The sequence below is a fragment of the Cryptomeria japonica genome, unplaced genomic scaffold (assembly GCF_030272615.1).
Source record: "Cryptomeria japonica unplaced genomic scaffold, Sugi_1.0 HiC_scaffold_61, whole genome shotgun sequence".
NCBI classification, from domain to species: domain Eukaryota; kingdom Viridiplantae; phylum Streptophyta; class Pinopsida; order Cupressales; family Cupressaceae; genus Cryptomeria; species Cryptomeria japonica.
The window spans coordinates 132,501-152,500 of record NW_026728883.1 but is presented as its reverse complement, the minus strand read 5'-3'; the positions used below and the strand labels follow the sequence as shown (position 1 = coordinate 152,500).

General features: G+C 60.8%; 2 non-coding genes across 2 annotated transcripts; both read right to left on the bottom strand.

Moving 5' to 3' along the window:
* Positions 1 to 1,651: 1,651 nt before the first annotated feature.
* On the bottom strand, positions 1,652 to 1,770 carry LOC131863373 (5S ribosomal RNA). The gene has a single exon (XR_009362294.1). It is a non-coding gene; the product is annotated as a 5S ribosomal RNA (ribosomal RNA).
* Positions 1,771 to 7,686: 5,916 nt separating this feature from the next.
* LOC131863372 (5S ribosomal RNA) lies at positions 7,687 to 7,805 on the bottom strand. Its single transcript, XR_009362293.1, has one exon. It is a non-coding gene; the product is annotated as a 5S ribosomal RNA (ribosomal RNA).
* Positions 7,806 to 20,000: the final 12,195 nt, after the last annotated feature.

Here is a 20,000-nt window from a genome sequence, read left to right as displayed (position 1 = left end):
CCCGGGTGCGCACCTCGCGTGCACCTTGGCGCGGTGGGCACCATGGCGTGCACGAAGTCGGAGCCCGGTTTGCCCCGGGTGCGCACCCCGCGTGCACCTTCGCCGGGGTGGGCACCTCGGCTGGGTTGCGCGCCCTGGTGCGCACCAAGGAGCGCTCCGAAGTGTGCTCCAAGGTGCGGCGTGCACGAAGTCGGAGCCCGGTTTGCCCCGGGTGCGCACCTCGCGTGCACCTTCGCCGCGGTGGGCACCTTGGCTGGGTTGGGCACCATTGAGCGCTCCGAAGTGTGCTCCAAGGTGCGCACCATGGCCCTCCAAGGTGCGCAGCATGGCGTGCACGAAGTCGGAGCCCGGTTTGCCCCGGGTGCGCACCTCGCGTGCACCTTCGCCAGGGTGGGCACCTCGGTGCGCACACCTTCTCAATGTTTTCTTGCCTTTTCTGGAAATTGGTGAAGGCAGCGCATCAAAGGTGCGCACCTCGGTGTGCTCCGAGGTGCGAACCCGAGAGCGCTCCGAGGTGCCCACGAAGTCGAAAGTCGGGTTAATTGCATTGTTTTCCCCGGGTGCGCTCCGAGGTGCGCAACATCGGTGCGCACCAAGGAGGGCTCCGAAGTGTGCTCCAAGGTGCGCACGATTCGGAGCTCGGTTTGCCCGGGGTGCGCACACCTTGGCTGGGTTGCGCACCCTTTGTGCGCTCCAAGGTGCGCACGAAGTCGGAGCTCGGTTTGCCCCGGGTGCGCACCTTCGCCAGGGTGCGCACCTTGATGCGCACGCCTTGGCTGGGCTGCGCACCTTGGTGGGCGCCATGGTGCGCACCTTTCGTGCGCTCCAAGGTGCGCACGAAGTCGGAGCTCGGTTTGCCCCGGGTGCGCACCTTGGTGGGCGCCATGGTGCACTCCGAGGTGCCCAAGATTGGTGCGCACCAAGGAGCGCTCCGAAGTGCGCTCCAAGGTGCGCAGGTGCGCGCGAAGTCGAAAGTTGGGTTAATTGTCCGGTTTGCCTCGGGTGCGCACCTTGCGTGCACCTTCGCCAGGGTGGGCGCCTTGGTGCGCACACCTTGGCTGGGCTGCGCACCCGGGCGCGCACACCTTGGCACCCGCGTTTCCTTCATTTTAAATTTTTTTTTTTTACAATCTCTCAAGTGGGAAATTCTATAATCTCAACTTTTTTTGCCTTTTCAGGAAACTTTTGAATGGAGCGCATCATTGGTGCGCTCCGAAGTGTGCTCCAAGGTGCGCACCTCTGGTGTGCTCCAAAGCTCTCTCTAGCTGCGTGCACCTGCCCCGGCCGCGCACCCGGCCCCGCCCAGCTTCGCTCACCTGTCCCGGGCGTCTGGTGCGGAACCTTAGAGTAAGAAACATCACCGTGCACCTTGGCCAACGTGCGCGACTCGACCGAGCGCGCACTGGCCGAGGTGCACACCGATTTCACCTGGGTGCGCGCGCAGCACCTCGGGCGCACCGGGGTGCGCGCACAACGCCCGGGTTGCACCGTGGCCTGTGTGCTCGGGGCGCCTCGGGTGCGCGCTCGGTGTCGCCCCCGCGCGCGCGGTAGTGCGGGCAGCGCACCCCGGCCCGGCCCGGCCCCGACGAGAACGCAAACGGGCAAAAGGTTTATTCAAATAGCATTGCGACGCCCGGCGAAAAACTAAAAAAGGGTGCAACACCGGGACTTCCCGGGAGGTCACCCATCCCAGTACTACTCCGGCCCAAGCGCGCTTAACTGCGGAGTTCTGATGGGATCCGGTGCACTAACGCTGGTATGATCGCACCCGTTATGAGCTTGTCGCAGTGTGTACTTAGCAAACCGCGACCCACGTGCGAATCCACCCCGGCCACCCACCCCCGTCGAGGTGCACACCCTCCCTCGCGAAGTGCGCCCCGTTCGCCAAGTGTGAGCCCTGCCCGGGTGCGCGCACCTTGCTAGGGCGTCGGGTGTGCACCCGGCCCGGCCTACGTGCGTGCACCTGGACGGGGCGTCGTGTGCGTGCAGTGTCCCGTCTGCAACGCGGTGCCCACACACCACCTCGGGCGCAACGACCTGCGCTCACATGTGGGCCGAGTGCACCTTGGTGCATGTTCGGGGCGCCTCGGGTGCACGCTCGATCTTGCCCCGGTGCACCAAGGCGCTCGGTTTGCCCCGGGTGCGCACTTGGTGCAAGGTGGGCACCCAAAATAGGGATCAAGCACCAAAACACAAGTTTCGGGATGCAAAATGGGACCCAAGGACCACAAATGCGTTCCAAGACCCATGATGGGTCCACGAGAACAAAAATGTGTTCCGAGACTTAATAAACAAATATTGGGTTTTAGGAGAAGAAACATGCTCTGATGCCCAAAACGAGAATCGACCCCGAAAAGGCCACAGGCCAAAAGTGGGATGCGAGACAAAAAAAAATGGGACCCGAGGACCAAAATTGGGTTCCCAGGTCGAAGACAGGGCAACCGGACAAGAAACGACCTCTAAGGCTCGAAATGAGTCCCGACGACTAAAACTTGACAAGAAGCACCCATCAGGCACCCAACTCGACACCCATGGGATGCCGACCCACCCGGGCTTCCACCTAGCACACCTTGGCACCCACCCACCCTCGCACCCAACCTCGCACCCAACTTAGCACCTTTGAACCCACATTGGCACTCACCCTGACCCTGGCACCTTGGAACCCACATTGGCACTCACCTTGACCCTGGCACCCACCTTTGCACTCACCTTGGGACCCACCCTGGCTCCCACCTCGGCACCCACCCAGACACCCACCTTGGTTCCTTGGCACCCACCTTGGATCCTTGGCACCCACCCCGACACCCACCTTGGCACGCAACTTGGCTACTTGCCACCCACCTTGGCTCCTTGACGCCCACCCCGACAACCACCCCGTGACCTACCCTGGCTAGGGTTGGTGCACACCCACCCTGGTGCCCACCTTGGCACCCACCCCATGACCCACCTTGGCACGCACCTTAGTACCCACCCCGTTACCCACCCTAGGACCCACCCCGTGACCCACCTTGGCCAGGGTGGGTGCCTTGGTGCGCACAACTTGCCTGGGCTGCACACCAGGGCGGGCTCAAGATGGCACCCGCGTTCCGTTTTTTTCACTATCTTTCAAAACGGAAATTTTAAAATCTCGTTTTTTTTTTTTTTTTGCCTTTTCTGGAAATTAGTGAAGGCAGCGCATCAAAGGTGCGCAATGCTGGTGCGAACCCGGGAGCGCTCCGATGTGTGCTCCAAGGTGCGGCGTGCACGAAGTCCGAGCCCGGCTTGCCCCGGGTGCGCACCTCGCGTGCACCTTCGCCGGGGTGAGCACCTTGGCTGGGTTGCGCGCCCTGGTGCGCACCAAGGAGCGCTCTGAAGTGTGCTCCAAGGTGCGGCGTGCACGAAGTCGGAGCTCGGTTTGCCCCGGGTGTGCACCTCGGGTGCGCACCTCGCGTGCACCTTCGCTGCGGTGGGCACCTTGGCTGGGTTGCGCGCCTTGGTGGGCACCATGCAGTGCACGAAGTCGGAGCCCGGTTTGCCCCGGGCGCGCACCTCCGCCAGGGTGGGCACCTTGGTGCGCACAACTTGCCTGGGCTGCGCACCAGGAAGGGCTCAAGATGGCACCCGCGTTCCGTTTTTTTCACTATCTTTCAGAACGGAAATTTTAAAATATCGTTTTTTTTTGCCTTTTCTGGAAATTAGTGAAGGCAGCGCATCAAAGGTGCGCAACGCTGGTGCGAACCTGGGAGCGCTCCGATGTGTGCTCCAAGGTGCGGCGTGCACGAAGTCGGAGCCCGGTTTGCCCCGGGTGCGCCCTGGTGGGCACCATGGTGCGCACCAAGGAGCGCTCCGAAGTGTGCTCCAAGGTGCGGCCTGCACGAAGTCGGAGCCCGGTTTGCCCCGGGTGTGCACCGCGGGTGGGCACCTTGGTGCGCATGCCTTGCCTGGGCTGCGCACCAGGGCGGGCTCAAGATGGCACCCGCGTTCCGTTTTTTTCACTATCTTTCAAAACGGAAATTTTAAAATCTCATTTTTTTTTGCCTTTTCTGGAAATTAGTGAAGGCAGCGCATCAAAGGTGCGCACCTCGCTGCCCACCACGGTGCGCAACGCCGGTGGGCACCCGGGAGTGCTTCGAAGTGTGCTCCAAGGTGCTGCGTGCACGTTGTCGGAGCCCGGTTTGCCCCGGGTGCGCACCTCGCGTGCACCTTCGTCGGGGTGGGCACCTTGGCTGGGTTTGCCCCGGCTGCGCTCCGAAGCGGGGTTATTGGAGCGCCGCCTCTTTTTTTGTCGGAGCGTTTGGTGGGGTTTCTCGCATTGGCTCTTCCCAGGCCCGGTTGCCACCCTGGCGCGCACGAAGTCGGAAGTAGGGTTAATTGCCCGGGTGCGCACCTTTGCCAGGGTGGGCACCTTACCTGGGCTGTGCACCCGGGCGGGCTCAAGATGGCACCCGCGTTCCGTTTTTTTCACTATCTTTCAAAACGGAAATTTTAAAATCTCCTCTTTTTTTTGCCTTTTCTGGAAATTAGTGAAGGCAGCGCATCAAAGGTGCGCACCTCGCTGCCCACCTTGGTGTGCTCTGAGGTGCGCACCCGGGAGCGCTACGAAGTGTGCTCCAAGGTGCGGCGTGCACGTTGTCGGAGCCCGGTTTGCCCCGGGTGCGCACCTCGCCTGCACCTTGGCCGGGGTGGGCACCCTGGCTGGGTTTGCCCAGGGTGCGCTCCGAAGCGGGGTTACTGGAGCGCCCCCTCTTTTTTTGTCAGAGCGTTTGGTGGGGTTTCTCGCATTGGCTCTTCCCAGGCCCGGTTGTTGGGTGCGCTCCCACCCTGGCGCGCGCGAAGTTGGAAGTTGGGTTAATTGCCCGGGCGCGCACCTTCGCCAGGGTGGGCACCTTGGTGCGCACACCTTGGCTGGGCTGCGCACCAGGGCGGGCTCAAGATGGCACCAGCATTCCCTTTTTCTCACTATCTTTCAAAACGGAAATTTTAAAATCTCGTTTTCTTTTGCCTTTTATGGAAATTAGTGAAGGCATCGCATCAAAGGTGCGCACCTCGCTGCCCACCTTGGTGTGCTCCGAGGTGCCCACCACGGTGCGCTCCGAGGTGCCCACCACGGTGCGCAACGCCGGTGCGAACCCGGGAGCGCCCCGATGTGTGCTCCAAGGTGCGGCGTGCACGAAGCCGGACCCCGGTTTGCCCCGGGTGCGCACCTCGCGTGCACCTTGGTGCGCACACCTTGGCTGGGTTGCGCGGCCTGGTGGGCACCATGGTGCGCACCAAGGAGCGCTCCGAAGTGTGCTCCAAGGTGCGGCGTGCACGAAGTCCTAGCCCGGTTTGCCCCGGGTGCGCACCTTCGCCGCGGTGGGCACCATGGCGTGCACGAAGTCGGAGCCCGGTTTGCCCCGGGTGCGCACCTCGCGTGCACCTTCGCCGGGGTGGGCACCTCGGCTGGGTTGCGCGCCCTGGTGCGCACCAAGGAGCGCTCCGAAGTGTGCTCCAAGGTGCGGCGTGCACGAAGTCGGAGCCCGGTTTGCCCCGGGTGCGCACCTTCGCCGCGGTGGGCACCCTGGTGCGCACCATGGCGTGCACGAAGTCGGAGCCCGGTTTGCCCCGGGTGCGCACCTCGCGTGCACCTTCGGCGGGGTTGCGCGCCCTGGTGCGCACCAAGGAGCGCTCCGAAGTGTGCTCCAAGGTGCGGCGTGCACGAAGTCGGAGCCCGGTTTGCCCCGGGTGCGCACCTCGCGTGCACCTTCGGCGGGGTTGCGCGCCCTGGTGGGCACCATGGTGCGCACCAAGGAGCGCTCCGAAGTGTGCTCCAAGGTGCGGCGTGCACGAAGTCGGAGCCCGGTTTGCCCCGGGTGCGCACCTCGCGTGCACCTTCGCCGCGGTGGGCACCATGGCGTGCACGAAGTCGGAGCCCGGTTTGCCCCGGGTGCGCACCTCGCGTGCACCTTCGCCGGGGTGGGCACCTCGGCTGGGTTGCGCGCCCTGGTGCGCACCAAGGAGCGCTCCGAAGTGTGCTCCAAGGTGCGGCGTGCACGAAGTCGGAGCCCGGTTTGCCCCGGGTGCGCACCTCGCGTGCACCTTCGCCGCGGTGGGCACCATGGCGTGCACGAAGTCGGAGCCCGGTTTGCCTCGGGTGCGCACCCCGCGTGCACCTTCGCCGGGGTGGGCACCTCGGCTGGGTTGCGCGCCCTGGTGCGCACCAAGGAGCGCTCCGAAGTGTGCTCCAAGGTGCGGCGTGCACGAAGTCGGAGCCCGGTTTGCCCCGGGTGCGCACCTCGCGTGCACCTTCGCCGCGGTGGGCACCTTGGCTGGGTTGGGCACCATTGAGCGCTCCGAAGTGTGCTCCAAGGTGCGCACCATGGCCCTCCAAGGTGCGCAGCATGGCGTGCACGAAGTCGGAGCCCGGTTTGCCCCGGGTGCGCACCTCGCGTGCACCTTCGCCAGGGTGGGCACCTCGGTGCGCACACCTTCTCAATGTTTTCTTGCCTTTTCTGGAAATTGGTGAAGGCAGCGCATCAAAGGTGCGCACCTCGGTGTGCTCCGAGGTGCGAACCCGAGAGCGCTCCGAGGTGCCCACGAAGTCGAAAGTCGGGTTAATTGCATTGTTTTCCCCGGGTGCGCTCCGAGGTGCGCAACATCGGTGCGCACCAAGGAGGGCTCCGAAGTGTGCTCCAAGGTGCGCACGATTCGGAGCTCGGTTTGCCCGGGGTGCGCACACCTTGGCTGGGTTGCGCACCCTTTGTGCGCTCCAAGGTGCGCACGAAGTCGGAGCTCGGTTTGCCCCGGGTGCGCACCTTCGCCAGGGTGCGCACCTTGATGCGCACGCCTTGGCTGGGCTGCGCACCTTGGTGGGCGCCATGGTGCGCACCTTTCGTGCGCTCCAAGGTGCGCACGAAGTCGGAGCTCGGTTTGCCCCGGGTGCGCACCTTGGTGGGCGCCATGGTGCACTCCGAGGTGCCCAAGATTGGTGCGCAACAAGGAGCGCTCCGAAGTGCGCTCCAAGGTGCGCAGGTGCGCGCGAAGTCGAAAGTTGGGTTAATTGTCCGGTTTGCCTCGGGTGCGCACCTTGCGTGCACCTTCGCCAGGGTGGGCGCCTTGGTGCGCACACCTTGGCTGGGCTGCGCACCCGGGCGCGCACACCTTGGCACCCGCGTTTCCTTCATTTTAAATTTTTTTTTTTTACAATCTCTCAAGTGGGAAATTCTATAATCTCAACTTTTTTTGCCTTTTCAGGAAACTTTTGAATGGAGCGCATCATTGGTGCGCTCCGAAGTGTGCTCCAAGGTGCGCACCTCTGGTGTGCTCCAAAGCTCTCTCCAGCTGCGTGCACCTGCCCCGGCCGCGCACCCGGCCCCGCCCAGCTTCGCTCACCTGTCCCGGGCGTCTGGTGCGGAACCTTAGAGTAAGAAACATCACCGTGCACCTTGGCCAACGTGCGCGACTCGACCGAGCGCGCACTGGCCGAGGTGCACACCGATTTCACCTGGGTGCGCGCGCAGCACCTCGGGCGCACCGGGGTGCGCGCACAACGCCCGGGTTGCACCGTGGCCTGTGTGCTCGGGGCGCCTCGGGTGCGCGCTCGGTGTCGCCCCCCGCGCGCGCGGTAGTGCGGGCAGCGCACCCCGGCCCGGCCCGGCCCCGACGAGAACGCAAACGGGCAAAAGGTTTATTCAAATAGCATTGCGACGCCCGGCGAAAAACTAAGAAAGGGTGCAACACCGGGACTTCCCGGGAGGTCACCCATCCCAGTACTACTCCGGCCCAAGCGCGCTTAACTGCGGAGTTCTGATGGGATCCGGTGCACTAACGCTGGTATGATCGCACCCGTTATGAGCTTGTCGCAGTGTGTACTTAGCAAACCGCGACCCACGTGCGAATCCACCCCGGCCACCCACCCCCGTCGAGGTGCACACCCTCCCTCGCGAAGTGCGCCCCGTTCGCCAAGTGTGAGCCCTGCCCGGGTGCGCGCACCTTGCTAGGGCGTCGGGTGTGCACCCGGCCCGGCCTACGTGCGTGCACCTGGACGGGGCGTCGTGTGCGTGCAGTGTCCCGTCTGCAACGCGGTGCCCACACACCACCTCGGGCGCAACGACCTGCGCTCACATGTGGGCCGAGTGCACCTTGGTGCATGTTCGGGGCGCCTCGGGTGCACGCTCGATCTTGCCCCGGTGCACCAAGGCGCTCGGTTTGCCCCGGGTGCGCACTTGGTGCAAGGTGGGCACCCAAAATAGGGATCAAGCACCAAAACACAAGTTTCGGGATGCAAAATGGGACCCAAGGACCACAAATGCGTTCCAAGACCCATGATGGGTCCACGAGAACAAAAATGTGTTCCGAGACTTAATAAACAAATATTGGGTTTTAGGAGAAGAAACATGCTCTGATGCCCAAAACGAGAATCGACCCCGAAAAGGCCACAGGCCAAAAGTGGGATGCGAGACAAAAAAAAATGGGACCCGAGGACCAAAATTGGGTTCCCAGGTCGAAGACAGGGCAACCGGACAAGAAACGACCTCTAAGGCTCGAAATGAGTCCCGACGACTAAAACTTGACAAGAAGCACCCATCAGGCACCCAACTCGACACCCATGGGATGCCGACCCACCCGGGCTTCCACCTAGCACACCTTGGCACCCACCCACCCTCGCACCCAACCTCGCACCCAACTTAGCACCTTTGAACCCACATTGGCACTCACCCTGACCCTGGCACCTTGGAACCCACATTGGCACTCACCTTGACCCTGGCACCCACCTTTGCACTCACCTTGGGACCCACCCTGGCTCCCACCTCGGCACCCACCCAGACACCCACCTTGGTTCCTTGGCACCCACCTTGGATCCTTGGCACCCACCCCGACACCCACCTTGGCACGCAACTTGGCTACTTGCCACCCACCTTGGCTCCTTGACGCCCACCCCGACAACCACCCCGTGACCTACCCTGGCTAGGGTTGGTGCACACCCACCCTGGTGCCCACCTTGGCACCCACCCCATGACCCACCTTGGCACGCACCTTAGTACCCACCCTGTTACCCACCCTAGGACCCACCCCGTGACCCACCTTGGCCAGGGTGGGTGCACCCACCCTGGTGCCCACCTTGGCACCCACCCATCCTAGCACCCAGCCTGTGACCGGGCTTGGAACCCAACCTTGCACCCGTCTTGGCCAGTGTGGGTGCGCACCCATCCTGGCACCCACGTTGTGACACACCCTTTAACCCACGCACCCTAGCAGCCACGTTGGCACCCACCTTGGAACACAACCTAGCAACTTGGCACCCACCCCGTGACCCACCTTGGCATCCACCATAGCAGTCGCCCACTTGGCACCCACCTTGGAACCCAAGTTGGCACCCACCTCGGCACCCACCTTGACACTTGTGGACCCACCTTGCCACTCACCCTAGCATCGACCCATCCTAGCACCCACCCTGGCACCTTTGCACCCTAGCACTCACCCATCCTAGCACCTAACCTGTGACCCACCTTGACACTCACCCTCGCACCCACCTTGGAACCCAACCTAGCACCCACCCACCCTGACACCAACCCTAGCACCTACCCACCCTTGCACCCACCCTGTGACCCATCTTGGCACCCACCCATCCTACCACTCAACCTATCACCCACCTTCTCACCCACCTTGGCATCCACCTTAGCACCCACCCACACTGGCACCTTGGCACCCACCTCGGGCAAGGTGGGTGCACACCCACCCTGACACCCAATTTAGAACCAACCGAGCATGTTACCCACCTTGGCACCCACATTGCAGCCCACCCTAGTACCCACCCTATGACCCACATTGGCATCCACACCCTAGCACCCAGGCACCTCGACACCCGCCTTGACACGCACCCTAGCACTAAACCTGTGACCCACCTTGGAACTCACCCTAGAACCCACCCACCCTGTGAACCACCTTGGCATCCACCTTAGCACCCACCCACCTTGGCACCCACTCTAGCACTCACCCATCCTAACACCCAACTTGTTACCCACCTTGGCACCCGCCCTCGCGTCCACCTTGAAACCCACCCTAGCACCCACCCACGCAGGAGCCCACCTTGGCACCCAACCTAACACCCACGCATCCTGGCACCCAACTTGTGACCCACCTTGGAACCCACCCTAGTACCCACCTTTGAACCCACTATATCACCAACCCACCTTGGCACCCACCCTATGACCCTCTTTGGAATCCACCCTAGCACGCACCCACCCTGGCACCCACCATGGAGCGCACCCTAGCACCCACCCACCTCGGCACGCACCTCAACACCCACCTTGGTGTGCGCACTGCGCCAACCTCTCAAAGACCCTATGTGGTGCGCTCCAAAGTGTACACCTTTGGTGCGCTCCAAGGTGCGCACCTTTGGTGCACACCGAGGTGCACACCAAAGTGTGCACCGAGGTGAGCACCAAAGTGCACTCCAAGGTGCACACCAAGGCGTGCACCTTTGGTGCGGTCAATGCAAACGAATTCGGAAGTTGGGGTCGATGTCCTAATCGCTGCTGCAGACTACACGTATGAGAATCGGACAAATAGCTTTATATAGGGGAGGTGTTGCGTTTGATGGGTCGACTCCCCTGGTTGTGTGCACTGCACCAACTTCAAAGACCCTGTCTTGTTTAAGAAGTCAAAAGTTGGGGTGGATGTCCTAATCATTGCTGCAGTCTACGCATGTATGAGAATCAGACAAATAGCTTATATAGGGGAGGTGTTGCATTCGGTGGGTTGACTCCCCTGGTTGTGCGCACTGCGCCAACCTCAAAGACCCCGCATAGCAGAAGAAGTCGGAAGTCGGATTTTGGTGAGCACCAAGGCGTGCACCTTTGGTGCGGTCAACGCAGACGAATTCAGAAGTTGGGGTGGATGTCCTAATCGTTGTTGCAGGCTACACATGTATGAGAATCAGACAAATAGCTTATATAGGGGAGGTGTTGGGTTTGATGGGTCAACTCCCTTGGTTGTGCGCATTACGCCAACCTCAAAGACCTTGTTTTCGTTAAGAAGTCAAAAGTTGGGGTCAATGTCCTAATGGCTCCTGTAGGCTACACATGTATGAGAATCGGACAAATAGCTTATATAGGGGAGGTGTTGGGTTTGATGGGTCGACTCCCCTGGTTGTGCGCATTACGTCAACCTCAAAGACCTTGTTTTCGTTAAGAAGTCAAAAGTTGGGGTCGATGTCCTAATTGCTCCTGTAGACTACACATGTATGAGAATCAGACAAATAGCTTATATAGGGGAGGTGTTGGGTTTGATGGGTTGACTCCCCTAGTTGTTCGCATTACACCAACCTCAAAGACCTTGTTTTCGTTTAGAAGCCGAAAGTTGGGGTCGATGTCCTAATTGCTCCTGCAGGCTACGCATGTATGAGAATCAGACAAATAGCTTATATAGGGGAGGTGTTGGGTTTGATGGGTCGACTCCCCTGGTTGTGCGCATTGCGCCAACCTCAAAGACCCTGCATTGCGGATGAAGTCGAAAGTCAGAGTTTGGTGTGCTACAAGGTGTGGTCGAAGGTGCTCACCTAGGTGTGCACCTTTGGAGCGCAGGAAAAGTGCCCTCCAAAAGTGCGCACCTTTGGAGTGCACAAAAGTGCCCTCCAAAAGTGCGCACCTTTGGAGCGCACAAAAGTGCCCTCCAAAAAGTGCCCTCCAAAAGTGCGCACCTTTGGAGCGCACAAAAGTGCCCTCCAAAAAGTGCCCTCCAAAAGTGCGCACCTTTGGAGTGCAGAAAAGTGCCCTCCAAAAAGTGCCCTCCAAAAGTGTGCACCTTTGGAGTGCACAAAAGTGCCCTCCAAAAGTGCGCACCTTTGGAGCGCAGAAAAGTGCCCTCCAAAAAGTGCCCTCCAAAAGTGCGCACCTTTGGAGCGCAGAAAAGTGCCCTCCAAAAAGTGCCCTCCAAAAGTGCGCACCTTTGGAGCGCAGAAAAGTGCCCTCCAAAAAGTGCCCTCCAAAAGTGCGCACCTTTGGAGCGCAGAAAAGTGCCCTCCAAAAAGTGCCCTCCAAAAGTGCGCACCTTTGGAGCGCACAAAAGTGCCCTCCAAAAAGTGCCCTCCAAAAGTGCGCACCTTTGGAGCGCACAAAAGTGCCCTCCAAAAGTGCGCACCTTTGGAGCGCACAAAAGTGCCCTCCAAAAGTGCGCACTTTTGGTGCGCACCAAGGCGCTGGTTCGGTCGTTGCAGGCGAGTTCGGAAGTTGGGGTCGATGTCCTGAGCGGAGGTGCAAACTACACAGGTGTCGGAATCGGACAAATAGCTTATATAGGGGAGGTGTATGCTTCGATGGGTCGACTCCCCAGGTTGAGCGCACCGCGCCAACCTCAAAGACCCTACGGTATGGATGAAGTCGGAAGTTGGGTCCGATGACCGATTCGATTAGTAGGTATGCTCATGAGGTCGGAATTTGGGTCCGATGACCTGCCATGTGCAGGAAGGCGAATGTTGGCACTGTGCGTTGCAAGGTGCACACCAAGGTGCTGGTGCGGTCTTTTTAGTCGAGTTCGGAAGTTGGGGTCGATGTCCTGATCGGAGGTGCAAGCTACACAGGTGTGGGAATCGGACAAATAGCTTATATAGGGGAGGTGTATGCTTCGTTGGGTCGACTCCCCGGGTTGAGCGCACCGCGCCAACCTCAAAGACCCTACGGTATGGATGAAGTCGGAAGTTGGGTCCGATGACCGATTCGATATGTAGGCATACTCGCGAGGTCGGAATTTGGGTCCGATGACCTGCCATGTGCAGGAAGGCGAATGTTGGCACTGTGCGTTGCAAGGTGCGCACCAAGGCGCTGGTTCGGTCGTTGCAGGCGAGTTCGGAAGTTGGGGTCGATGTCCTGATCGGAGGTGCAAACTACACAGGTGTGGGAATCGGACAAATAGCTTATATAGGGGAGGTGTATGCTTCGTTGGGTCGACTCCCCGGGTTGAGCGCACCGCGCCAACCTCAAAGACCCTACGGTATGGATGAAGTCGGAAGTTGTGTCCGATGACCGATTCGATATGTAGGCATACTCGCGAGGTCGGAATTTGGGTCCGATGACCTGCCATGTGCAGGAAGGCGAATGTTGGGACTGTGCGTCGCAAGGTGCGCACCAAGGCGCTGGTGCCGTCGTTGCAGTCGAGTTCGGAAGTTGGGGTCGATGTCCTGGTCAGAGGTGCAAACTACACAGGTGTGGGAATCGGACAAATAGCTTATATAGGGGAGGTGTATGCTTCGATGGGTCGACTCCCCGGGTTGAGCGCACCGCGCCAACCTCAAAGACCCTACAGTATGGATGAAGTCGGAAGTTGGGTCCGATGACCGATTCGATACGTAGGCATATTGGCGAGGTCTGAATTTGTGTCCGATGACCTGCCATGCGCAGGAAGGCGGAATTTGGGTCCGATGACCGAGTTGATGGCGTGCCATGCGCAGAAAGGCGGAATTTGGGTCCGATGACCGAGTTGATGTTGATGGCCCGCCATGCACAGGAAGGCGGAATTTGGGTCCGATGACCGATTTGAAGGCGTGCCATGCGCAGAAAGGCGGAGTTTGGGTCCGATGACCGAGTTGATATTGATGGCCCGCCATGCGCAGGAAGGCGGAATTTGGGTCCGATGACCTGACATACGCATGGAGTCCGACTCGGGGGCCGATGTTCGATTCGATGACTTGCATTGTGGGTAAAGTCGGAAGTTGTGGTCTTTGACCCGATTCGATGACCAGACTTCGGCTGCTTGAGAATCGGACAAATAACTTATATAGGGGAGGTAGTGTTCTCGAGCATCCTCCCCCCGTGCCCGTTTATGTCGATTGATGCTGGTGCTCGACTGGTTGGAGCGCTCGGATGCAAAAATCTTGCACCAGGATTTATCGATTGTGATGGACACGGCAAGTCTCCTGATTGCTATGCAGGAGCTCATCGTGAATCTCTATGCGGCCTTGGTATGGACTCGACCTGCGGAATGGTTCGGCAATGGTAGTCGCTCCAACACGTCCTTGCAATGGCCACAGAGGTGATTCGACTAGAGCTCCAGTCTAGCTTTTGGGTTGCTTGGCGGACTGGTATAGCCGCGATCGAGTTCCGGCCATGAACGTTTTAGATAGCTCTTGGGCTTTCTGGGACGGAAGTCGGAAGTTTGGGCTGTTGTCCGATTTGATGACCATTCTTCGGATGTGTGAGAATCGGACAAATAACTTATATAGGGGACTGTGTTGTCTCACGCAGCCCCCTCCGTGCCCCTCTATCTCGACCGATGTTGGTGCTTGAAAGGGTTGGGATCGCTCGGATTTATAAACGTGCACCACCATTTGTCGAGTGTGAGGGACGCGGCAGGTCTCCTAAATGCTATACGGGCGCTCTCTGAGAATCTCTATCCGGCCTCGACACAGACTAGTCTTGCTGAATGGTTTGGCACTGGTAGTCGATCCAACACGTCGTTGTTGTGGCCGCCTAGGCGATTCGATTCGAGCCCCCGTCTAGCTTTTGGGTTGCTTGGCGGATTTTGCCCTATCCGCAAGTGAGCTCGGTCCCTAAACGTTCGAGAAACCCGATTGCTATGCGCCGACTCTCTTTCTTGCGAGCCTCCATCTAGCTTTTGGGTCTCTACGGAACGGAAGTCGGAATCTGGGACCGTTGTTTGATTCGACGAGGCAGACTACGGTTGTGCGAGAATCGGACAAATAACTTATATAGGGGAGGTGTTGACTGGAGCATTCTCCCCCGTGCCCCTCTAACTCGACCAATGCTGGCGCTCGAACGGTGGTAGCGCTCGGATTTTCGTTGAGCGCCAGCATTGGTCGATTTAGAGGGGCATGCGAGATTCCCGAATGCTATGCGAGGGCTCTAACGGAAATGTCTATTGGTTTCGGTATGGATGCAATTGCGAGTGGTTCGGCAAAGGTAGTCGTTCCGATGCGTCCATGTCGTGGCCAAATCGATAATTCGATTTGAGCCCTCGTATAGCATTTGGGTCTCTCGATGTGATTCCGCATTCCAGTCCCTTTGGGCACTGCTTGAGCCGCATCCCAGGGGGTTCCCTTCCCAATAATCTGCCTCGCAACCCGATTGCTATGCGGTGAGGCTCCTCGGCCGCCTCGGAACTATCTGTGTATCAGACGCATCGCGGGATAAGGGGTTGGCAACGGTAGTCGCCCCAAGCGCGTCCGATGCTTGGACCATTCCGAGGCGGCCCTGAAGCCTCTTCCGTCTAGCCGTTGGGTCCTTCTCGCCGCATCCCTTGCCTCGCACCCCGATTGCTATGCGGTGAGGCTCCTCGGCCGCCTTGGAACTATCTGTGTATCAGACGCATCGCGGGATAAGGGGTTGTCACTGGTAGTCGCCCCAAGCGCGTCCGATGCTTGGACCATTCCGAGGCGGCCCTGAAGCCTCTTCCGTCTAGCCGTTGGGTCCTTCTCGCCGCATCCCTCGACTCGCACCCCGATTGCTATGCGGTGAGGCTCCTCGGCCGCCTTGGAACTATCTGTGTATCGGACGCGTCGCGGGATAAGGGGTTGTCACTGGTAGTCGCCCCAAGCGCGTCCGATGCTTGGACCATTCCGAGGCGGCCCTGAAGCCTCTTCCGTCTAGCCGTTGGGTCCTTCTCGCCGCATCCCTCGCCTCGCACCCCGATTGCTATGCGGTGAGGCTCCTCGGCCGCCTTGGAACTATCTGTGTATCGGACGCGTCGCGGGATAAGGGGTTGTCACTGGTAGTCGCCCCAAGCGCGTGCGATGCATGGACCATTCCCAGGCGGCCCTGAAGCCTCTTCCGTCTAGCCGTTGGGTCCTTCTCGCCGCGTCCCTCGCCTCGCACCCCGATTGCTATGCGGTGAGGCTCCTCGGCCGCCTTGGAACTATCTGTGTATCGGACGCGTCGCGGGATAAGGGGTTGTCACTGGTAGTCGCCCCAAGCGCGTCCGATGCTTGGACCATTCCGAGGCGGCCCTGAAGCCTCTTCCGTCTAGCCGTTGGGTCCTTCTCGCCGCATCCCTCGCCTCGCACCCCGATTGCTATGCGGTGAGGCTCCTCGGCCGCCTTGGAACTATCTGTGTATCGGACGCGTCGCGGGATAAGGGGTTGTCACTGGTAGTCGCCCCAAGCGCGTCCGATGCTTGGACCATTCCGAGGCGGCCCTGAAGCCTCTTCCGTCTAGCCGTTGGGTCCTTCTCGCCGCATCCCTCGCCTCGCACCCCGATTGCTATGCGGTGAGGCTCCTCGGCCGCCTTGGAACTATCTGTGTATCGGACGCGTCGCGGGATAAGGGGTTGTCACTGGTAGTCGCCCCAAGCGCGTCTGATGCTTGGACCATTCCGAGGCGGCCCTGAAGCCTCTTCCGTCTAGCCGTTGGGTCCTTCTCGCCGCATCCCTCCGTCTAGCCGTTGGGTCCTTCTCGCCGCATCCCTCGCCTCGCACCCCGATTGCTATGCGGTGAGGCTCCTCGGCCGCCTTGGAACTATCTGTGTATCGGACGCATCGCGGGATAAGGGGTTGTCACTGGTAGTCGCCCCAAGCGCGTCCGATGCTTGGACCATTCCGAGGCGGCCCTGAAGCCTCTTCCGTCTAGCCGTTGGGTCCTTCTCGCCGCATCCCTCGCCTCGCACCCCGATTGCTATGCGGTGAGGCTCCTCGGCCGCCTTGGAACTATCTGTGTATCGGACGCGTCGCGGGATAAGGGGTTGTCACTGGTAGTCGCCCCAAGCGCGTCCGATGCTTGGACCATTCCGAGGCGGCCCTGAAGCCTCTTCCGTCTAGCCGTTGGGTCCTTCTCGCCGCATCCCTCGCCTCGCACCCCGATTGCTATGCGGTGAGGCTCCTCGGCCGCCTTGGAACTATCTGTGTATCGGACGCGTCGCGGGATAAGGGGTTGTCACTGGTAGTCGCCCCAAGCGCGTCCGATGCTTGGACCATTCCGAGGCGGACCTGAAGCCTCTTCCGTCTAGCCGTTGGGTCCTTCTCGCCGCATCCCTCGCCTCGCACCCCGATTGCTATGCGGTGAGGCTACTCGGCCGCCTTGGAACTATCTGTGTATCGGACGCGTCGCGGGATAAGGGGTTGTCACTGGTAGTCGCCCCAAGCGCGTCCGATGCTTGGACCATTCCGAGGCGGCCCTGAAGCCTCTTCCGTCTAGCCGTTGGGTCCTTCTGGCCGCATCCCTCGCCTCGCACCCCGATTGCTATGCGGTGAGGCTCCTCGGCCGCCTTGGAACTATCTGTGTATCGGACGCGTCGCGGGATAAGGGGTTGTCACTGGTAGTCGCCCCAAGCGCGTCCGATGCTTGGACCATTCCGAGGCGGCCCTGAAGCCTCTTCCGTCTAGCCGTTGGGTCCTTCTCGCCGCATCCCTCGCCTCGCACCCCGATTGCTATGCGGTGAGGCTCCTCGGCCGCCTTGGAACTATCTGTGTATCGGACGCATCGCGGGATAAGGGGTTGTCACTGGTAGTCGCCCCAAGCGCGTCCGATGCTTGGACCATTCCGAGGCGGCCCTGAAGCCTCTTCCGTCTAGCCGTTGGGTCCTTCTCGCCGCATCCCTCGCCTCGCACCCCGATTGCTATGCGGTGAGGCTCCTCGGCCGCCTTGGAACTATCTGTGTATCGGACGCGTCGCGGGATAAGGGGTTGTCACTGGTAGTCGCCCCAAGCGCGTCCGATGCTTGGACCATTCCGAGGCGGACCTGAAGCCTCTTCCGTCTAGCCGTTGGGTCCTTCTCGCCGCATCCCTCGCCTCGCACCCCGATTGCTATGCGGTGAGGCTCCTCGGCCGCCTTGGAACTATCTGTGTATCGGACGCGTCGCGGGATAAGGGGTTGTCACTGGTAGTCGCCCCAAGCGCGTCCGATGCTTGGACCATTCCGAGGCGGCCCTGAAGCCTCTTCCGTCTAGCCGTTGGGTCCTTCTCGCCGCATCCCTCGCCTCGCACCCCGATTGCTATGCGGTGAGGCTCCTCGGCCGCCTTGGAACTATCTGTGTATCGGACGCGTCGCGGGATAAGGGGTTGTCACTGGTAGTCGCCCCAAGCGCGTCCGATGCTTGGACCATTCCGAGGCGGACCTGAAGCCTCTTCCCTCTAGCCGTTGGGGCTTTCTCGCCGCATCCCTCGCCTCGCACCCCGATTGCTATTCGGTGAGGCTCCTCGGCCGCCTTGGAACTATCTGTGTATCGGACGCATCGCGGGATAAGGGGTTGGCAGTGGTAGTCGCCCCAAGCGCGTCCGATGCTTGGACCATTCCGAGGCGGCCCTGCAGCCTCTTCCGTCTAGCCGTTGGGGCCATCTCGCTGCATCCCCCACCTCGCACCACGATTGCTATGCGGTGAGGCTCCTTGGCCGCCTCGGAACTATCTGTGTATCGGACGCATCGCGGGATAAGGGGTTGTCACTGGTAGTCGCCCCAAGCGCGTCCGATGCTTGGACTATTCCGAGGCGGCCCTGCAGCCTCTTCCGTCTAGCCGTTGGGGCCATCTCGCCGCATCCCCCAGCTCCTCGGCCGCCTCGGAACTATCTGTGTATCGGACGCATCGCGGGATAAGGGGTTGGCAGTGGTAGTCGCCCCAAGCGCGTTCGATGCTTGGACTATTCCGAGGCGGCCCCGCAGCCTCTTCCGTCTACCCTTTGGGGCCATCTCGCCGCATCCCTCGCCTCGCACCCCGATTGCTATGCGGTGAGGCTCCTCGGCCGCCTGGGAACTATCTTCGTATCGGATGCATCGCGGGATAAGGGGTTGTCACTGGTAGTCGCCCCAAGCGTGTCCGATGCTTGGACTATTCCGAGGCGGCCCTGTGGCCTCTTCCGTCTAGCCGTTGGGGCCATCTCGCCGCATCCCTCACCTCGCACCCCCATTGCTATGCGGTGAGGCTCCTCGGCCGCCTTGGAACTGTCTTCGTATCGGAAGCATCGCGGGATAAGGGGTTGTCACTGGTAGTCGCCCCAAGCGCGTCCGATGCTTGGACTATTCCGAGGCGGCCCTGCAGCCTCTTCCGTCTAGCCGTTGGGGCCATCTCGCCGCATCCCCCACCTCGCACCCGGATTGCTATGCGGTGAGGCTCCTCGACCGCCTTGGAACTATCTTCGTATCGGACGCATCGCGGGATAAGGGGTTGTCACTGGTAGTCGCCCCAAGCGCGTCCGATGCTTGGACTATTCCGACGCGGCCCTGTGGCCTCTTCCGTCTAGCCGTTGGGGCCATCTCGCCGCATCCCCCACCTCGCACCCCGATTGCTATGCGGTGAGGCTCCTCGGCCGCCTTGGAACCATCTTCGTATCGGACGCATCGCGGGATGAGGGGTTGTCACTGGTAGTCGCCCCAAGCGCGTCCGATGCTTGGACCATTCCGAGGCGGCCCTGAAGCCTCTTCCGTCTAGCCGTTGGGGCCTTCCCGCCCCATCCCTCGCCTCGCACCCCCGATTGCTATGCGGTGAGGCTCCTCGGCCGCCTTGGAACCATCTGTGTATCGGACGCATCGCGGGATAAGGGGTTGGCACTGGTAGTCGCCCCAAGCGCGTCCGATGCTTGGAGCATTCCGAGGTGGCCCTGAAGCCTCTTCCGTCTAGCCGTTGGGGCCTTCCCGCCCCATCCCTCGCCTCGCACCCCGATTGATATGCGGTGAGGCTCCTCGGCCGCCTTGGAACTATCTGTGTATCGGACGCATCGCGGGATAAGGGGTTGGCACTGGTAGTCGTCCCAATCGCGTCCGATGCTTGGACCATTCCGAGGCGGCCCTGCAGCCTCTTCCGTTTAGCCGTCGGGGCCTTCCCGCCGCATCCCTCGCCTCGCATCCCGATTCCTATGCGGTGAGTCTTCTCGGCCGCCGCGGAACTATACCTGTTATTGCTACTGCATCCTTCGGCTGGTAACCTCCTCTGCCGCCTTGGAACGTTCTCTTTGTCGGACGCGTCGCGGGATAAGGGGTTGGCACTGGTAGTCGCCCCAAGCGCGCCCGATGCATAGACCGCTCCGAGTTGACCTTGCTTTCAGCCTCTCACATGCATAGACCTCTCTGAGTCGACCCTGCAGCCTCTCACGTTTAGCCTTTGG